This window comes from Poecilia formosa, unplaced genomic scaffold (assembly GCF_000485575.1).
Source record: "Poecilia formosa unplaced genomic scaffold, Poecilia_formosa-5.1.2 Scaffold153, whole genome shotgun sequence".
Lineage (NCBI taxonomy): Eukaryota > Metazoa > Chordata > Actinopteri > Cyprinodontiformes > Poeciliidae > Poecilia > Poecilia formosa.
In genome coordinates this window covers 143060-164104 of record NW_006800092.1, presented here as the reverse complement: position 1 = coordinate 164104, position 21045 = coordinate 143060, and the positions used below count along the sequence as shown (strand labels likewise).

Genomic DNA, 21045 nt, shown 5'->3' with positions numbered 1-21045 from the left:
CAGCGAGGAGTTGTCAGGAGAGATTTAGAAGAAAATAAAGCACCTTCCACTCAGAAAAACTATACTGCATAGTTTAATAGAGTAAGGGGAACAGATTTTCATTCAGTCTTTGAAGGATGCATTTATAACAGGGAAGAGAATTTATATCAAGGAGAGCAGCGATTTGAGGAAATTGTATAGGGTAAACAAATACATTAAACTATTAAAAATATTAAATATACAATTGTTTTAATATTCCTTTCAGACCCATTTGCTGGGACTAGAGTTTATCCTATATATTTGTATCCCAGGTGCTTTGGGACAACCCAGATATTTTTAATAATTGAGGTTATGTCTCCTTTTGTATATTTTATCCTGCCCAGCATTCTTGAACTAGCATGAAATCCTGCGAGATTTTGTGGGATTTGAGTTTTTAAAAGTAGGTGCCCAAGGTCTGAGAGAGTACGTGGTGGACGTTCAGGGCCTGCTGTTGCAGGTGAGCTTTAAATAGTTTTAATTCATTTATTTTTCGTTTTTGGTTGTAATATGCTTACTGGTACGCCTTTCAGTTTCTAGATGTCTCTAATCTTCAAGAGAATCGGTTTTCTTTGGCTTATAATCGGATTGTTTTGGCGCATGCTAATGCTACCATTAGCATGCTATGTTAAGGCTGATGCCATGTTTGGTTGTTGACCTGTGTCCATTTGAGTTAATTTGTTTAGCATTTTTGTTGATAGATATGTTTATATATTGTCTGATGATGCAATATTTAACATTCAGTTCTATAACATTAATTAAGATGAAGAGTATTTGAACCCTTGTCATAATATCTTGCTATGATAAGCAGTGAAGTGAATCATGTTCATGCATATTTTTAGCTAATAATTTCATTTTTTCATCAGAAGGAAGTGTGTATGGTATTAATAATGACTTGATACAGACAAATATTAAGAGGAAAACGACTTAATGTTGGTCATATTTATGCAGGCCAGGTCCCCATTTGATGGAGAGCTACCAAGAGGCCTGTGGCCCAAAGAACCCGAAGTTGAGCTGCTGGATCTCCATCTCTGTGGTAGGAAGGATTGTTTTAATTTATCTCTGGGATCAACATTGAAACGTGCTAAAACTGGAACCGTCTGTTTTTTTATATATATATTATTATTCTTGGATTGGCTACTGGATAACAGAACTGGACTATTGGCACTTGTGTGGGATCTGTATTAACATATGGACATTTTTTAAAGAATTTGATTATCAACTTATTGGAAATGCTGTGGTTGATGTCAAATTTAACCAGTTTTGATTATGAAAGTTTATCCTGTATGTATTGTAAATATTTTTTTCCAACTTTAAAACATAAATCTGCACTACTTTTCTGTTCAGTTAAACACAACCCTGATCCTTCCCATTTTGTATCTCTGCTCTTCTGATAAATAGTCCCTTACTTTGAATACTCATCACCTCTTGAAGTAGAGTGGGAAATTAATATTTGTGTATGTGGCCCAGTATTGATCTTGATAATAGTTGCAATATTTAATAAAGTAGATCCTGGACTTGAAAAAACACCATTTGATGGAGCTTTGTGGATTTATGGTCATAATCTAGAATTTTTTTAAGGGTACAATGAAAAGGCAATTAACAAAGTGGAAATTGAGCTTAAAACTTTTAATAATAAATTCTCAAGTTTTTTTTTTTAAACCAAAAGTTTATTTTTTTATTTTTTTACAGAATATTTTCCTGCATTCATTTTACCTTCTACCTTTACAAGCCTTCAATGGCTGATGCTGAGAGGCATCTCCACAGCATGATGCCACCACTGCCATGCTACTCAGATGGCGGTGTGTGTTTGTGTTGATGTTCACTGTTCGGTGTCTGCAAAGCATGGGGTCTTCTCCCACTGTCAAAAAGCTAAATTGTGCTCTCATCAGAACAAAGAGTTTTCTTCACCTTGACCATGGCGTCTCTCACAGGCTCTTTGGTGAAACTCAAGTCAACCCTTGATCTGAGTTTTCTTCAGCAGTGGTTTTTTTCATTGTCCCATAAAGTTTTGGCTGGTGAAGAATCTGGCCAACGGTTTGTCTGCAGAGTCTCTCCCATCTCAGCTGCTGAAGCTTGTAACTCCTTCAGTGTAGTTTGTTTGTGAGGATGGTCTGATTTAGTAATATTACATTTAAACATATTTCATATTCTTCCCTTGATCTCTGTTGAATTGGGTCAGGCACTTTAAAAGGGGTGAATATTTATGCATTCACTTAATTTATGCAGCATATTTTCACTTGTCATTATGCTGGAGAACATCATATAAGTTTTGTTTGTCCAAAAATCCTGATTACATGACTGATTTGTAAGAGCAATAAAAGGGTCAAACTTTCAAAGGGACAAATACTTTTTATAGGCACTGTATTTCTCTTGACCCTTTCATAAGGACTGTAATAAAGTCTGGCTCCTTGGAAGCAGAATATAAAGAAAATACAGATGACATATGTTTCTTATAACTCATAAAGTCCACATACCGTATCTTCAATACAAATATTTCTCTTTTTGACTTTAATATAGCAATGAAACGGAGGCTTCAGAGATACAGAAAGGCAGAAAGTGTGGTGTTGAGATGTGCCTAACTTTGGGTGTTGTAAACCAGGCATGTATTTTTATAGTTGATCTTCAGACTGAAAAGGGAAAAAAACCCCAAAAAAACAGAAGAACCTAAGCAATAAAAAAGTTTCAAACCTGCAAAACTCGCTCGTTTATCAGAACTAATGTAGTGCTGTTTGTAAATGTAGTCCAAACCGATTGAGCAAAATAGACTTCTGCTGCAATGATTGTGCTGCTTCTATAGAAGTGAAAAATGTAACCATAAAATAAAAATAACCCTGTCGTGAAGAAAAACATAACGGAAATAAGAGACGTCCAAAGAACATTTGAGTTTTGTAGGGATAATAGACATTTCTGAAGTGAAGCAGATTAGAGCAATGACTCATTCCCCCCGGAACAAGTTCAGTAGGAATTTTTAGACGTAAAAAGTTGTCCTTGTGTACTATAACGATGACGCGGCTTGTCTCCAATTACAGTAGGTATTGTGTAAGCATGCACACTCAGGATGAGAAGCTGTTCCCTGATGCTGAGAGCCAACGTCACTGGTAGAGACAGAAATAACACACAATCAGTTTCAGATATAAATCCTCGGGGGATGCAGGAGGATGTGCTGCTCTCCTCCGTTGCACCGCTGGAGTCGTACATGAAACCATCCTGGCACGGTTGAGCTTTAAGTTGAACCCAAAATTATTTTTACATAGATTTTTTTTTTAATGATGATGATTAATCATAATTAAAACTGCAAGATATGTGAAGCAAACTTGCAAGGTCACATCCAAGAGCGTGTCAGCTCAAGGGATGTTGCACATATTCGCCAGGTGTGTTTCCTCCTCTTCTTTTTCCTGCTGCGGTTTTTTTCTTTCTTTTTTTTTTTTTCTCTTAGTCACACATATTACGCCCACTCTGGAGCTCTTCTACAAAATCGGGCCAATCTCCTCCTGTCTGCGGAGATTGAGCTGCTCATCAGAGTCTGTTAATTACATCGTTCTCTAAAGGGATGACAAGTTAAGCCACTTTCTTTTCGTGGTTGGCTTTTGAGACACGGATTCGGCCCTAAAGGCTAACACGAATAACCCATTGGGTGAAAATAGCCCCGACGATTGGTTAGAGGGAAATAACCATCATAGTGTTGTGCTGGCTAAGACAGGAACATTAGGATTCAAAATGTGTCCCTGCCTGGCACTTTACAGTTGTGGTCCCCCCCAGCCCCCCGCTCTCTCCCATTCGGGCTACTCTATTACAGAGAGAACAAGCACATAATTGGAATTTAATACAGTTACAGATAGAGAAGACATATGATTGTCTTGTGGAACTTAGGGACTCGTTAAACCTCAACAATGACATGTACAACAAAGCCAACGGGCAGCAGTGATCTCTTCATGAGGACGGTATTGCGTTAAACTTAAAGAGCCCGGTGGGTTTATTAGAGTTTGAGCTGCTCTAAACGACTCTTTCTAATTCTTATAGCTATTGTAGACGCTGGTGTCTGATAGCTCAGCTCAACCTAACAAGATGTAAAAAGCTCAAATGATACGTGCACTTTAACCTTCAATAGAGTGCTTTTAACTTGCACAACCAGCTTCTTTTATAAACGTGGTTTATAAGCATTTTGATCGATCATTGTAAAAACTGCATTTGTTTCCCATGTAGCTGTTCTTTGTAACTTTTCCAACACATTTCCCCTTTTTTTTCCCATCAAGTTTCCAAAATCTGACATGATTTGAATGATGTCAGTAAAATATTCAGTTCAGTTTTACATTTTAGCAAAGAATATTGAAATGCTTCTCAATAATTACGAGGAAAACACTACTATTGGCATTACATTAATCAAACCCTTCTTATTTTTGAAAATGTCTTTGATGAGGAGCTCGATGTTCTTCTTGACATTGACCTAATCCTCAGCTCTCTCCACAGATTTTGTGAGGCTGAAGTCAGGACTCAGACTAGGCCATTTCAGATCATTATTACTTCCAGTCAGAGGAAATAGAGATTTTAAAAAAAATATTACTTTAAACCTAAATCTTGCAGGGGTGTGAATGATTTTGAACTTTGTGTTACTATATCTGTAACACACTGCATGAAAACATAGCCTAACTTAAAAATGTATATTTTTCACAGATATAGAAAGCTTCTCAAATCACAAACTGTTTTGAAGAATCTGTAATCGGCGGACAATAATCCTGCCCTCGGATTCTTTGGATAACTTTGCGCCTTTCTGATTTTTATTCATTGCTCCCGTATTTGATTGTTGTAACAGTTTCACTTTCACTCCTAGATGGATATGTATCTGATGTGTCCAAAGTGACCTTCGTCTGAATGGTTATGTTCCATTGCTAATGACTTTTCACTCATTGCTGCAACACACTTACGGGACTCCATTTGAGTCAGAGGTTCCAGGAAGTGGAAGATGAATTGCAAGCATTGAGCATGACGAGCATGGCTGATGTTGTGACTGGTGCTCTGTTGAGTGACTGTAGCTCACACCTTTGTTTGGAGTTTGCAGGTTTCAAATGTGTGTCTTCACTTGCACTGCATGAACAAAGCTGCTGCCACATGCGTCAAATGAATCACTTAAGCTTGGTACGTCCTTTTATTACAGCCAGTTTCCTTGAAAATAAACATCTGTAAAATGAAATTATTCATAAATATTACAACACTTCACAGTTGTCTCAGATTGCACAACTTCGTAACTGATACAAGCACCTATCCGTTGTTGTTTTTTCCTGTTTTCCCACATGTGTGGTCATCGTTATTCCAACTGGTTTTTTTTGTTGTTTTTTTTCAAGTTGGGAATGTTTGGTCACATTGTTAAAACCCCATCATTAGTCAACACAAGATATTTGTTTTGATATCTGTGCAGCACTTTCTTTTTGTTAAATCTGCTGTTTTCTTTTTTTTTTTCTTTTTACCGGTTTACTTTGAATATTAGAGTCTGTTTCTTGGCGATTGCACATATGTTAGTTGAAGTGAGAATAGCTGTGTCATTAGGTGATTGATCACATTTCACAGGTGAAACCTTGGATAACAAGAATGTTACTCAGGAAACTGAATCTTAGACTATGTCTGAATGTCATTCGTTCTAGTTTTCAATACTTTCTTCTTTGCAGGCGTACACGCCTTCATCCCTCTCTTCAAACGCCTTCCTCGTCCGACGTTGCCTCTCGCAAGGAAGTCCGTCTACTTCAGGCGTATTTTCTTACAGGCCAGCAAATATCAATAGCATCTGGATGATATTTACTGGTGTGGGGAAGATGGATGTCCTGCTCTAAATGCTTCAACCTCATTGCCTTTTGGAATATTAGTCATGTAAACAACGTCTGCTTATTAATGGTAAAAGCTTTCCCTAATGATCCACACCTCACATGAGTCTGAAATATCAAGTCAGGATATAAAGAGCAGCCATAGGTCATCATAATGAATGATGGGAGGCTGGCGGACGGCTGGGGGAGGAGACCCGTCTCCATGCTAATTCACTCGCCATTTCCCTTCTTGATTCATATGCTATTTGGTCATAATACATCAAGGCTGTATGATTCTTCCATTAATGCAGCGAGCTTTGCCTTCACTTTTGCTGATGACGATTTGTCAGCATTATAGAGCACTTACAAACCTGAAGATTTCTTTCAGGTCTAAAGGAAGAAGACGTACAAGCCACTGTAGTTGCTCGCAAGGTTGAAATCGCAATCTGACGTGCCATTTACACGCAGAGCCACTCTGCCTCCCGAAATGAACTCCACAAGGAGTGGAAATAATTTACAAACCTAATCAAATGTGTTCAAAAGAAGCAGTATGTGTCTTTTAACGAGCGCTCTGATATCAGTCTGACACAATCAGTCTCCTGAGAGAACCCATCAAAGCCCTGTTACTTTTTATCATGCTGGATGATTTCTATGAAAATTGGCATGACTGTAAATTTGCTTCTTGTCAAACGTTGAGTAATCAGAAGCCAGCCAGCTGTAAATAAACAAATGCACTTCGCTACCCCCTGGCATACTAATCAGCTCAATCACAATATTGCTCATAATGGGGGGGGGTGGGCGGGATTTTTCCTTTCATGGTGCTGCTAAATGGTCAGTGTTAATGATAATTCTGTAATGAATCACAAATATACCTCTGAATTTGCTCTAACGGCTTCTGTCGCTTATCCGCGTCCATGAACAGATTGGCTTTAATGCGACCAATCTCTGTAAAACACCAACTGGTTCATATCACAGCAGAGCAGTAATGAAAGTGCCTCTGGGAGCAATGGTTAAAGGGGTCACATGTCTGTAGTGGTGCATTAGCATCGCTGTAAGGGTGTAACACTACCTACGATGCAGGTGGATGTGTCTGTCCAGCCTCTTATATGGAATAATTTAATTCTCCAATTAGCTCAAAAGGTTTGGAGAAGGTAATGGATGGGAAACTTAAGTGGCGTTAAGCCCATCTGTTGTCAGTTCTCTTTTTTTTTTTTTTTTTCTTTTAAGCTTATGCTATTGAACGATAAATGCCCCTGATAAAATTATGAATATGTTATCTTCTGCCACTCAAAAATGATTTATTTTAAGTTTAGTTTATAAATATAGTCTCATCTGAAGGCAAACTGGTCCAGGTTGCAGACAAATTAAATCATGTATCGAGTCGCTTCTGCATCCCCAGAATAAAACGCAGAGACACAGTAGTTGAATTAAGTTTACTGTCAATTACTAAAGCAAAAACTTAATTGCATCAGTTCTTTCACTTTGCTTAAAACTTTCCTTGCAAAATGTTTGCATTTAGATGACTTCATTTGTCATCTGTCAATGACAAATGAAAACATTTTTAAATAGCTTGCAGAACAATATTTTATTTGACATGAATATATAATTAACTTAATTTAAAATATTCTCAAACTTCACCTTCTACAGTTTGATAGTGTATATAATTATTTTTCAAAGCTTAAGGGTTTATTTGTATGAACCCAATGATGAAAGACATTCTCGTTTGTGTGCGTGTGTGTCTACGTGTATATTTTTTTGTATTGTGAGATTTATTGCTAACTTATCAGATCAGTAGAGATGAATAAATTATTTTACACTCCACAGATGATAAATGGAAAGAAAAAATAATCATTACACAGCCAACAATGTTTTTGACAAAAGGCAGGATTGATCCAGGTTTTAAAGATCAGAATTATAAAAATGTTATCTGGATTTATTTTGATGGTTATGTCCAAAAAAACTGCTATGAGTATGTATTACTCTGTTTATTAGTTAGTTTTGATTTTTGATTTTTTTTTTTTTACTGGGAACCTCAGGAGGAAGTTTTTATTGCGTCTTGGTGTCTAAATGCATCGACTTGCTGCTTTCTGGTCTTGGCAGGTTTGCTTTTTGTGTTGACAAGTAATTGAACAGATGGGCCTGATAAATTGACCAGTGAGTCCAAATGGAGGACTTGCCTTAAAAATAAATGCGCCGGACATGGAGGATCTCACAGAAACCTTTGTTGAATGGCTTTTTTTTTTATCCATTTAAATGACTAAATGCATCTCAGCCTAAACTTTTCCCATCTACGCACAATTCTTCTGCTTTTAGCCTCACCAACTTTATTCGAATTGAAATAACAAATCACTTTAGGTGACTTGCTTGTTGAAATCAGTGCAGTGTAGTTGTAATAATGTATGAGTGCAGAGCGGGGTAATACATGCCTAGACATGGATTCATGTTTCAGATACATTGCTGTTCGGCCCACTGAGTCTGGATCTTTCAGTTTGCATAATCATCATCCGTCCTGTTGGCTGGGGAGCCAAAGGGAGTGCAGGAAATTAGCGGATGTCTGCTCAGAAAATTACTTTATATGTTACTGTGGTGATTTCTCAAACGAGGCCGGTAACAAAATTTATAAAGTGGAAGTAATGTCGGCAAGAGAGGATGTTACTGAGCATGAAATCTGGTGCACTGAAAACTACCAGGCTGGCATGCAGCATGTAGTTTAATTCACTTTTCTGTTCATGTTGGTTTTTATCAGCCTCTTTTGAGCCCAGGAGTATTCTAAAATCTAAATTTAACGTTTATGCATTCGAGCAAATTTATCCCCGCCCTTGGAAACGATGTTGTATTCCTTAATATTGATTAATCTCTTATTGCAGTAGGATAAGTACTAAATTCGACATGCTACTGGCATGAAATGAAAAAGGAATATTTGGAAATTACCTTATTCTGTTAAGTATGATGGAGGATATGTAATGCCATGTGGTTCCTTCTTTTCCCAAAGCTCCAGGAACTTTGTTAGAGTGCACTGCCTCTTGGAAGATTTGAAATATTAGGACATTTTACAGTAAAAAAATGAAGAAAAAAACCACTAAAAATGGGTCATCACTTGGTATTCGCAAAAGATAATGGACAACAAATATGTATGGTTCACTAGACACAAAATATGAAATTTCCCATTGCCTTCAAAACGACCAGACTTCAAATTTATAGCAAACATGAGCTAAACAGAGGAACACATTAAGGAGGACTCAGGACTCAGGACAATTCAGAGAGATTTTGCCAAACAAAAATGATCAAAGATGCCTCTTTTTTTTTGTGCTTCAACCTTGTAATATTTTGCAGGCTACATCTGTTCTATTAGAAAAAGAGCTTTGACAGCAGTGGTACTAATATTAGTGGAAAAGGACATTTTGTCAAAAAACGAGTTGCTTCTTATGGTGGGTGCAGTGCTAAGATTTTTAACTTCTCATTTTGTCTGAGGGTAATCCAGACTGTCATTTCCAATTGGAGCTTACAGTGTTGTTTACCAATCGTGTAGCGTAGAGGTAAAGCCTTGTGAACCTTAGACAAACTACTGCAAGACGTTTCTCCTTCCATGGACAGAGTGCAGCTTGTAGAAACGTATAGTTTGAAATCATCATATCATTCATTTGTGCTTCTTGCTCTACCCAGTTATTGTTTGATGTTACATATTTTGATGTCTAGTTATTTTAAAGTGCTTTGCGACAATCTTCTGGACATTTTATGTGAATGTGTCTCAATCCTTAATGAGGTTTAGTTGAGCTTGTCAAAGTTAGGCACAACAACATGTTGGAAGCAGAGGAAAAGAACAACGAGGAGAAGGAGAGAAAGGTGCAAGCCTCACCAGGTAATGGCCATTTCCAATCTGATCATTTTGGCCTAATGTGACTACTTTGTAACACACTTTGGAACCTCTTGTGAGTTAACCTGGGAAGCCAAAAAGCTTCATCCAGACATTGAAGTCCATTGGAGAGACGGTTTCCCTCATTCTTCGGACAAACTGTTCAGAAGAGCATCAAGCCAAGGCTGCCTCATCAAAGAGAGCGCGAGAGAGTTGAAGAGAGAGGCTGCTAATCTGCCTGCTCACTGATGGCCTGAGATCCGGATGGAGGATGATGTTTCCACAGACATGAGGTCGTAAAAGTTCCGCTCATTAAATATTTCCCTCTTTTTCGTAGATCAGATATGATCATTTAAAGCAAGATAAGATCGCTGAGATCTTCTCCTATTAGCTTTAACAAAACCCTGAGGAAATCTGATAACCAGCAAGACTTAAATCGGCTGAAGAATAAGAAAGCTGAATATTGCTGTTTACTCAGATCCCTTGTATTTTTGTTATTAGAAGTAGATTGTTTGTTCATCACGGTTTGTTCCTGGGTTATAATCAATATAAATTAGTTTTGATCAATAATGCGCTTACCCATTGATTCTTTTGGCAGTTCAAGGAGATTTTTTATAATCCATATTTGAATCAGGCCTTTTTCTGACTGGAAATGAGCCATGGAACCGAGATAAATTAAACATCTGGTTTGATTTAATTTAATAGCAATTGGTACGGGAAACGGAAAAATCACTTTTATTAAGATGCATGAATTGACTGAAACAAAACGATTGCTTTAATAACACAGTAATATAAATTAAAGTAGGACTAATATCTAGTATAGTAGATGGGATTTCTTCTTTGCTGATCAATTTCCTGAAACTGAAGTTTGGATTATTCTAAAATTTTCAGTGCGTTTGATTTTTAAAGCTGTTTACACTTTTTTTTTTTCCCTGGATTGCCAACAAATTTATCCACGTCGGTATTTGAGCTGACTGGGCTGTCGCTGTTTTACAAACTGGCAGTCAATATGCAACTTCCACGTATGATAAACCGAGTGCTATGCATCATTTCAGCTCTTACAAAAACCCCGAGCCATGTCCGAGAAAGGCTGATCACTCGAGCGCCCAGATTCAATCAACCAGACTCGCACACAGTGCATTACTTAAAACAGGAGAGCCACTTGACTCAGGAGTGGTCAAGATTATTGCTTTATTGGTGCTTTAAGTATGCCACTGGAGATGCAGCACAAGTAGCCAAGCTTTAAAAGCATAGTGGCTCTCAGATTCCCACATGTGGAAGTGCTATCGGACTTGTCCAGCCAGCGCCTGTGCTTACCTTGGCACTGGCACTAGCCTGGAACCGGGGCTATGCCTGGGGCCAACAGCAGATACAAACACAGGGACTTATGTCCTGTGGAAATACAATACTGCTGCCCCTTCCCCCAGTGTCTACATGTGAAGCCAGGCCCTTGGTCTTGTGGTTGGCTATAAGCGCTGGCGTGTACGTAGCCGTTTGTGCTATGTATGGGCAGGACAGGCTTTAGGAGTCCGAGTGTTGAAAAGGACACATTGTGCCTCCGTATCATCCGATCTTTTTCCTCAAACATGAAACAGATTTTTTTTTTCTATAAGTGTGACTTTCTGGATGTCTCGCCTGTCAGAAGGGATTTTCTGTAGCTCTTGATGTGAAATTGTCTTTGCGGAGGCCTGACAGTATGGTGATACATAGAAGAGCAGCACGGAAAAGGATGACACAGGCTCACTTTGTTTCACCCCGGAGTCCCGGCCCGACCCTGGGCTGTATCATCATAATAGCTCTGTGTGACAACCATACTGGTCCACTCAGAGCAAATGTGAGCCGACAGTTGCTTCTGCGCGAGGAGCTTGCTGGCTGCGGCAGTTGCTGTTGGCCTCTCTGCAGCGTTATTGTACTGCAGGTAATAAAAGCCACAGAGTGATTCTGTGCCAACACTGGTGAGCTACAGCCAGGGCAGATATTGCGCACAGCAGCCAAAGCATCATGTACCATAAATAATGCAGCTGGGTCAGGACACACGGAAGAGGACGGAGTCAACAGTGAGCGTCGCGTCAGAGAAAATGTAGAGCCAGAATAAACAGGATCCATAACTCGGAGTGGTTTGTGTTTGAGGCGCACAAGCTCAAGGATAATGGGGCCGATGCAATGAAGTTGCACGCTGAGCTAGATGTGCTGGATTTATTTTAAACAATGCATGCTACATCGTCCACAGGACCAGGGGAGTCCCCCAAAAACTCAAAGGAACGACCCAGTTCGCCGCAGACTGTCCAGGTCCGTTAAGCTTTGACAGAGTCTTTGTTTGTAATGGGCATTTTGTGGTTGCAGGGTACACGGGAGGGTCGAGTATCAGACCGCCTGACCAAACAGTCACCCCACTGTTCTCCAGCAGAGAACACTCGGAGCAGCCTCAATTAGTTTCTGCAGTAATCTCCCACTCCTGTCACATGATCTGACCTGTTTGTAATAACACACAGGGGGCCTGGGCTGGTCTGCTCAGGAAATGAGATGATCCATGGCTGACAGCTTAGACACAGCTGCCATGTATCCGTTATTAATATGCTGCAAAAACAGTTTACTCTCCCCTGTCTGCAGGGAGGCGCATGCACATTTGTGCATGTGTTTGCCGGGACACAAACAAACGCACGTCAGAGATCAGTGTAGATCAGAGATCAGAAGATTAGCTCTAAAGCTGATCAGATTATTGTGCATGCTTCATATTGCCTGCGAAACATAAGCTGAGCTCAGTGATTTAGCTCCAACCTGTTGATACAACTCGATAGCATGGAATTTATTACTAAGCATGCTATTGTAGAAGCTCTAAAATCATTTTCCAGTCTCTTCCCTTTCCATTATCTCCATTAGAGACCTAAAATCTCAGACAATCAGCGCTACAGCAAGCGTGTCATGTTTTTAGCGTTGATGATATGAGCGTTTTTGCTTTCACCTACGTCGCATCAATCCACACAGCCTTTCCTGCTTGTGTCGGTTGTGGAGCGGGATTGCATATGATGACTCGGTGAAGTGTTCGCAGACTTCTCCGTAAGAGAGCAGAGAAATACCCCGACTGAAAAGCTCCAGTTCAAAGGCTGAGATTTGCTTCTCCTTGGCTCTTGGCAGAGCGAGAGATCAAAGCTAAATGCTGAGCAACAAATGTGTGTTTCTGTCACTGGTGATTTGTCTGTGTGTTTGATCAGCAGCCTCCCTTATCTGCCTGCCTCACTCTGCTGCTAATGTGCAGTAATAGACTGCCTTTCATGAGACAAGAGACGACGGAGTTGACTTGAAGGATGTGACGTAGGTGAGTGGTGCAGATGGGAGCACACTTTGTGTTGGACTGATGCTGTACAATTGCAAAGGAAATGTTTGACCAATGTTCCTCTAAGCCAGTTGTGTGTAGTGCTTGATGCATATGGCGTACTTTTATTATTATATATATATATATATATATATATATATATAAACAATATATATAAACAATAATCCATCGTAATAATGTCTTATATCCTTATATCTTAATGTCACATATCCACACATTTCTGTGAAATGTTTTTAATGTGTTCCAGATGAACACATTTTAGAATCAGACAACATATTAAAAAGCAGTTTGACAGGATATACAAACAAATCAGGTCCTGTGTGGAGAGATATCATTTTCACCCCTCACACCGCTTGTTAAGCCACAGATTAAGTTGAAAGTGAACATATCATGCTTTTAAATTCTTCCTTTTCACATTTAAAATGTTCAGTTGTGGTCTATACAAAGTGGAAATGCAATGCTTTGGTCTGAATTCCTCTTTATTCTAGCTCCACAAACCTGACATTTACCTCTGTTTTGAGAAACGGCACGCTCTCTTTTCATCCTGGTCTTTTTAACGCTCTTTAAAAAAGTGGATTTTGCATGATATGTTCCCTTTAATTATCAGAATTCTTTGGTTTAGTTTCACTTGCTACACCTATGATTCACTACTTGCTAAATGGATCATGTGCGATAACATACAGTTGGCTCAAAAGTCTCAAAAAGCAGCCCATCATCCCTTAAGAAAATGTTACAACAGATCAGAAACAAAGTCACTTATGTCCCATCAGTCTGGAAAAAATATATAAATATATTTCCAAAGATTTCAAACTTCAGAGAACCACCAGAATAAATGAAAAGTGGGAACAGTGGTGAAAGGAGTGCACATTGTGTAGAACATTTCAGAGGAAAAACACCATACCGACAGTCAACCATGATAGTGGTAGTGCAACATCTGGGGCTGAGTTGCTCCAAAACACATCTACAGGTCCACTGCTCCTGGGTAAAACAACAGTTTGGCATGGCCCAGTCAAAGTCCAGACTTGAATCTGAGTGAATTGCTGTGGCATGACTTTAGACAAGCTTAGTGCTATTAGTACTCAGAAAACCTTCCAGTGTTATGTTGAACATTTCTGCAAAGAAGAGTGGACCAAAACTCCTCATAGCAATGTATTGCCAGTTAACACAAACATTTGATGATGGTTGTTGCTGCCAAGGATGAAGCAACCAGTTATTAGGGTTGGGGGGCAATAACTTTTTTTCACATAAGGCCTTTAATTTTGATAACTTTTGTCACTTAATAAAGGAAACCATCACTTGAAAGCTGCATTTAGTGTTTATTTAGGTTATCTTTGTAAGATTTTAAGTCGTTTCATGGTCTAAATCATTTAAAGTGGGCTAATTAAAAAAACAGAAGAACTTTACAAGGAGGGCAAAAACATCTTTAGAGCCCCCTCCTTATTAATCCTACACCCTAATCTCAAGTACAGATTTTTTTTAGTCACCCCCTGTTTGTCCCTCCTCTTACTCCTTTAAGACTTTGCATAAATTAAGACAGCAGTCAAATAAAGCCCCTCTTTTACTTTTACTAAAGGGAAATCCTGGCTTTGACCGAGTAGTTGTAAAATGCATGTGGTGGTTGGCAAAAGGAAAAACAATTCCCATGGGATGGACTGAAAGACCTGTTTTTTCATGTCTTGGCTGCCTTTGGTCTGGCAAAAGAGGAAATAGCTCGGCTTTTCAAGTCACTATGTAAATACTCGAAGAAGTGTGCCACTGTGCTTTAGCAAAAAAACAACAAAAAACGGCATGATGTTTTTATAGGTCATATTTAACTTCACAAGCAGGCACAGCTAATCCACACAGTGGCTTTTGGCTTGATAGAATTAAACACATTCCTGTGGGTTATATGTTTGAAAACCGCAGTACTTGCTGGATGTAGTATTTTCCTCCTATGGGCACATACTGTAGGTTTTCTAACTTAAAAGAAAGGAGTATTTAAAAAAAAAACCCCAGCTAAATCTGGAGAAGCAGAGCAAATTCTATCCTTACTTCTGCTCTAAAAGTGAAAATGTGACACCATCAGGCTCCCCGCTGGATTACTGGCCTCACTGACCCCTAACAACAGCATGATGGGTCTAATTAGAAAGGTTATATGTAGCTATAGTTTGAAGGGGACCAGTCCACAGAACAATTTGTTCATGCAGTCTTTGAGAAAACCCCCTGCTGATAAAATAACCACCCTGAAAAGAGCTGCTGCAACCTTCTCAGAAATCACCTTTATGGTCCAAGTCTCCAATGACACCAGCTGGCTGGCCAGAGCGCAGACCGCAGGGCGTTAGGGATTGTCCTCCTCTTCCTCCTCCTGCCAGCTCAGTCTCCTGCTGTGCACAGCTGGACAGGATCTGGATCAATGCTGTTTGTGTGGCGGGCGTTAACTAAGAGTGTGTGACGGTGTGACGGAGGTTGGGTTTGTTGTTGTTTATCCAGAGGGGCAGTGAAAGGTGATGTCAGATAGTGACCGTTTGTTTACGTCAGGGGTCACTGCTGGATAATTAGAGCTCATCCCCCCACCCATCCCAGAGTTTTCTTCTTTCATGGAAACAATCAACGTCCTTATAGCTTCAATTACCAACAGCGATGATGATTAAATGCAGTTGGATATTTTTATGATGGTAGATATTGTCTTATAAAATGTTATAGCATCATTTACATCATATTGACTTCTGTTGTGTTATTCACTCACTGTTTTAACTATGCCATCAGCTAAAATGCTTTTCATGGTTCTTTAGGTTCAGTCTGCCTAAAATAGATGATGTATATTTAAGATGGGGGGGAAAAAAGAAAAAAGAAACGATGCAAACACTATTCCTCTGTTACTGCTGACTCAGACAGAATTGTCCATTAATCTTCAGATGTCCTTTTATGGATGCAATCTGTTCCAAACTTTTTGCTGTAGTCAAAGGGCCCAGTTTGTTCCGAGGTAAACCGTCTTAGAGCCGCTCTGTCTGAAGCCTTTGATGACTGAATCTCGCCGTGCAGAGTCTTTATCAGATTTTCCTCTGAGCCGAGTGTCTGGTTCCAGGAGGCAAAGGGACTGAGTTAGCAAGAGTCTCATGGGGGATAAGGTAACAGGTGGGCTGAGTGCCATTCACGGGGGTCAGACTGCACAATGCTAGCATTTCTCTTTGATCCTGATACCATCATCCGTGTGTGTGCTCAGCGCTGCTCCCTATTTCACCGCTCAGCGACTTTACATCCAGCTGCCTCCAACTGTGTCTGCAGAACTGCCCCCAGATCCAATAACACGGCACCACTGTAAGACAATTACCCACTTTAATAACGGCCGTCATTACACACCCAGTAGATAGAATATGAAATACTAATTTTGGATTCGAATGCGCGTTATGTGCGTTGTACTGTATGTGGGAGGGAGAGGTGCATCAAATTCCATCTGCAGCCTTGCTGATTATTATGGGAAGTCTTTATGAGTCTAGTTTCATTAGACTCCAACACACTCTTTAATATTATTTTTTTTTACGTATAGTCACCTTTCTAACTAATCATCAGTGTGAATCTCATGTTTCAGTATGTGCATTGGGACCTGCTGAAATGTGGCTTCAGGATTGGACAAGTCAATTCTAACAAAAGCAGAACCACAAGCAACAAAACGAACGGTTTATTACCAATTTGGAGCGTTAGAGCTGCAGGACAGGTTATAAATTTTTATTGGCTCCTTGGACCAGTGCAACCAGCCATAACATAAGTGAAGAAAAGGAAGTGAGAGAAGGAGAAAGAGAAAGAGCTGATGACTCATTTACGCAACATAAATTATTGATAAGCACCCTAATGGCAGAGGAGAGACAGAGAACGCACGGATTTCTGAGATGTTTTGTCAAAACAAAGATTAATAAAATGGAATTTATCAATATGTATGGGTTTTAATTGACTTAATCATATCTGAGTGTTGGACATAATGGCATTTTATTGCAATGCTTTAAGTATTGATATAATTTAAAAATTCCTCTCTGCACAAAACTCTGAATCTGAAGGAGTCTCGTTACTCCTTCTGCAGATACATTGTTGATATTGAGTCCAAGCAAACAACCAGCATATTAAATGACAGAAAGGTGATGTAAGCAGACACGACATCTATAAACTCACACCTACTTACCAAATTAAAATGACCTCAGTTTGTCCACGCAGGTTTGCTGCAGTGACATGGCAGTGAATTATGGTAGCAGATAAGGGTGCTTGGGATAGAAAGTGACCTTTTAAAGTAATCCCAGCAAAAATAAATCTTATTTTCATTTTGTTATAAACTTAAAAACATAGGAATGGAGCATTTCAACCACTAGATTTCTCTATATTATCCATTATATTGACATATTAGAAAGTAAATTAAAACAGTGAGCATTGTCATCAGGCTTCATCATCAGCACGTTTCAGCATCAAGGCAATTCGAAGTGCTTTACATGATGAAAACACAATAACTAAACAAAAAATCTTTACATTGCAATAATAAAGAGAAGTAATCCAGACTAAAACTCATTATGCCAAAGTAATTATTGAAATCCAATCCAGCTCTCTGATCGATGTTAACGGCGTTGTATGCTGCACTTGGGTCCAAAAGGTTCTTTCACGGTTCTTGTTGATATGGATGTCAATGAACACTTTGATAATGAATCCAGACTGAAAGACATGAAAGTGGTTGCTCATTGTTAAGCAACTACTTAGCTGTTGACACAAAGCCGTTTCCTTTACTTTGCTGATGAATGAATCCAACCGCAGCTTGTCCAAATTGTTCTGTTTTTTATCAGTGGGTTGATAACGTCTCAGGTGTTTCCTCCAGGCTTTAAAAGCAGAGTTGAGTTTACCGTTTGAATCGAACTAGATGCGATGCATTGGTTATGACACTAAGACCTCAGGAGGACGATCTTAATCAATGTATGATTTCTTCTAAGTTTTTATAGTTGAGTTGGTGGCATTGTTTCACTTTGATTGGACACAGCATTGGTGCTGGATTTGATGTTGATCTTGCCAATCAATCAATCATCTTTTATTTGTATAGCACATTTCAGCAGCAAGGCATTTCAAGGTGCTTTACATAATTAAAAAACAAAATAAAAACAGCATGTGACATTGAATAAACGGTAAAAAAAGAGATTTAAAAAAAAAAAGGAAGATAAAAACATACTTTTGTTATGGAATTTAAGCGCTTGTCGTCGCCGGACTCCGCCGTCCGTTTAACACGGGTATTATCCAGGCCCCGTCGCCTAACAGGACAAGGTCTCCAACCTACCAGTATGGCAAATCTCCACAGAGTTTTCTTCCTGCCGGAAACAACCTTCACCTCAGAGGAAACAATGGACTTCACAACGCCTGAAATTTTAGACTGGAAGTTTTTGGATTCAGGTGGAGGAGTAAGCTTCTTTAAGTTTTTCAGTTATTTGCTTTTTGACTTTACCCAATGGAGAAATGATTGCTTCAAGTAACCTTAAGATTAAACTGTTCTTAATTGACAGATTTTTTTAATGACTTATGGCTCTTGCCCAAATGGAAGGGAAAAAATTGCTGTTCTAAAAAGGACAACAGTCTTGTATCAGCCTTTTTAGTGAAAACGCTAAAAAATGATATATTGATCAGCTCAAACTGTTTTTGTAGATGGCCCAATTGCACACAGACAGAAGTCAGTAAAGTAATATGTTTACATAACGTTACACTATGTCTGTGTTGTGATGTAAGGACACGTTCTCCAGCATTGCCTTAATATGCGTTTGACACCAGCACACGTAATTTCACCACCAGTTTGAACTGCGGCACAAACAATAAATTCAGATTTTATTTCTTGAAAAACACATTTGTCTCCTTTATATTTTACGAAACCTACAGAGGATTACCAATTGTCCATCTAGTGTTTTTTTTTTTTTTTTTGCGGAATAAAGAGTACATTTCAGACACTAACATTTTTGATGAAATGTTGGTATAGCAATTGATTTTGATGCCGAGTCTCTGCCTTATAACTACTGAGTGTAAATTCTTTCCTTTAGTCATTTTTCTACAGCTTGAATTCAAATGTAAGAAAAATCTGTCCTCTCTACACTTTCAGATAACTACCACTGCAGTATAAGCTACAGGATCATGTCCCAAGCAGGTGTTTTTGTGAGCTAGTTGGCACCAAAGTTAATATCTGAGGTGGGGGGGGAGGGGGTGAGAGAAGAGAAATCGAGAGGAGAAAGTGAGAGATTCTGTCATGCACTGGGTCAGAGGAATGTCTGACTATAATCATCTGTGATGGTATAATCACAGCTCAGTCAAACTTTACTCCTGCCTTTTCTACCCCCTCCTCTCACAACTGAGCAAAGCTCCCTCTGATATGAGTGAAACTGGCAATGGGACTTCAGAGAACCACGTGTCAACTTCGTCAGAAGAGTCTTTATTATTCCCAGACTTTCTATTTTTTGAGGCTAATCTATGAGTTCTTTGCCCAATATAATCTGCGTCCATGTGTGAAGAGTGTCCCACTGCGGCTGCCATACGCTCAAAGATTAATGAACCCAATTTGCAAAAGTGACCTTTTGGCTGCTAAATCACTGCCTCTACTAAGCCTCTTAATGCCTGCTTTAAAAAAAAAAATTGTTGTAGAGAACCACTCTTCAGACAGGAGAAAGGAAATAAGCGCACTACAATTTAGAGGAGGAGTCTGGATTAAAGTCAAGATGATGTGGAGAACGTATGAGGCCTTGCAGGAAAAGTTTCAGTGAAGTGAAATGGGAAAAAAAATTACTTCTCAGAGTAGTTTTATTGCACCATAATTTTTACTTAACTTGTAATATTATTTTGAGGTAACATGAATCATCCTTGAGTACAATTTCTCGCTACGCATCTAGAGTTACTTCACTTAAGAAAGAATGAATACATTTCAGCCAAAAATGTGCCGGACAGAGACACAAATTTAAGGTGTACGTTAGTGAGACTTCTTGTTAGTGCCTCATCGACATGGAGTTTGCATGTTTGGCTGTAACTGTGTTGTCAGCTGCAACTATAGAAACTCCAGTAGACTGGATTTTGCTGTCAGTTAGCCATAAATCCACTGCAAACTAAGTAGTTAATTAAAAATGAAAAAAGTTCAACAATACTTTAGTTAGAAATGTCACCTGTTTTTGGTATATACTGGTGGGTGTTGGCACCAGGCACCTTATTTTTGCCAGAAGTAAAGAGATAAGCCTTTAATTGTAAGATTATTGATACGACTCTCCATGTACTATGGTTTATTATTATGATGCATTTGCTTTCAGCTGTTTGCAGGTTTTTTTTTCCTCTGAGATCATTAAATGTGTTTAGCTTTAGGGTTAACAATGGCAGTGTACCCAAAACTGGAAGAGGTTTGAGGACGCTGTTGGAAGCAAATGTACAAAACTGTCTCCACATGTGTTTTCAATATTACAAACGGAGAGATTGCAGTTTTTCTAGTAATATGTCACAATCTGTACTTCTCTAAATCCCCAGTATCTGAGTAGTCATAGTCAGTTTTATAGTTAACAATTTGTCATGCAGCAGCTGTTTTAAGTTTGAGCTACAAACTCCATAACAGATGTTGGGATATCTTATTTTAATGTTTGGCTTTAAATAATGATACTTTGATTGCTGTCTTTATTTATTTATTTTTTTTTAGATTTTCCATTAAATTAAACATCTTTATTTGCTGATGCATTTAGTATCTTTGTTGTGCTTATTTTATAGCACCCAGAGCTAAACTACATGTGGATTTCTACGTGGTGCTGGATCTCTGGAACCAATCTTTGATCAGAAGGAGGTAGCCGACAAACTCCACCCTCAGTTTGGCAGCAAGAGACTCAAAACATCAAAGTAAAACCAGTCCAAATAGTCACTCGTCAGCAGAAAGATAAACCAGTTCAACTACAGCGTATGTGTTTGCAGATTTGTGTTTACGAAGTAGTTTCAGTAACCAGGGACAATTCAGATTTAAGCTTAGATGCATTTAGCTGTGTCCTACAAGTAGATTGAAAATGTCCTTGCTGGGTCTTGGTAATAACATCTTATTCTGA

The 21045-nt window shown here is 39.0% G+C and overlaps 1 long non-coding RNA gene across 4 annotated transcripts; it reads left to right on the top strand.

Annotated features, from left to right (window-relative positions):
* The first annotated feature begins 418 nt into the window (after positions 1-418).
* Positions 419-20826, top strand: LOC103146141 (uncharacterized). 4 transcript variants are annotated; one of them, XR_001663601.1, is made up of 5 exons: positions 419-475; positions 967-1051; positions 12879-12979; positions 18300-18399; positions 20727-20826. It is a non-coding gene; the product is annotated as an uncharacterized LOC103146141 (long non-coding RNA). The 4 variants fall into 4 exon arrangements; XR_001663599.1 differs by having other exon boundaries at positions 12876-12979; XR_001663602.1 differs by lacking the exon at positions 20727-20826 and adding an exon at positions 19622-19905 and having other exon boundaries at positions 12876-12979.
* Positions 20827-21045: the final 219 nt, after the last annotated feature.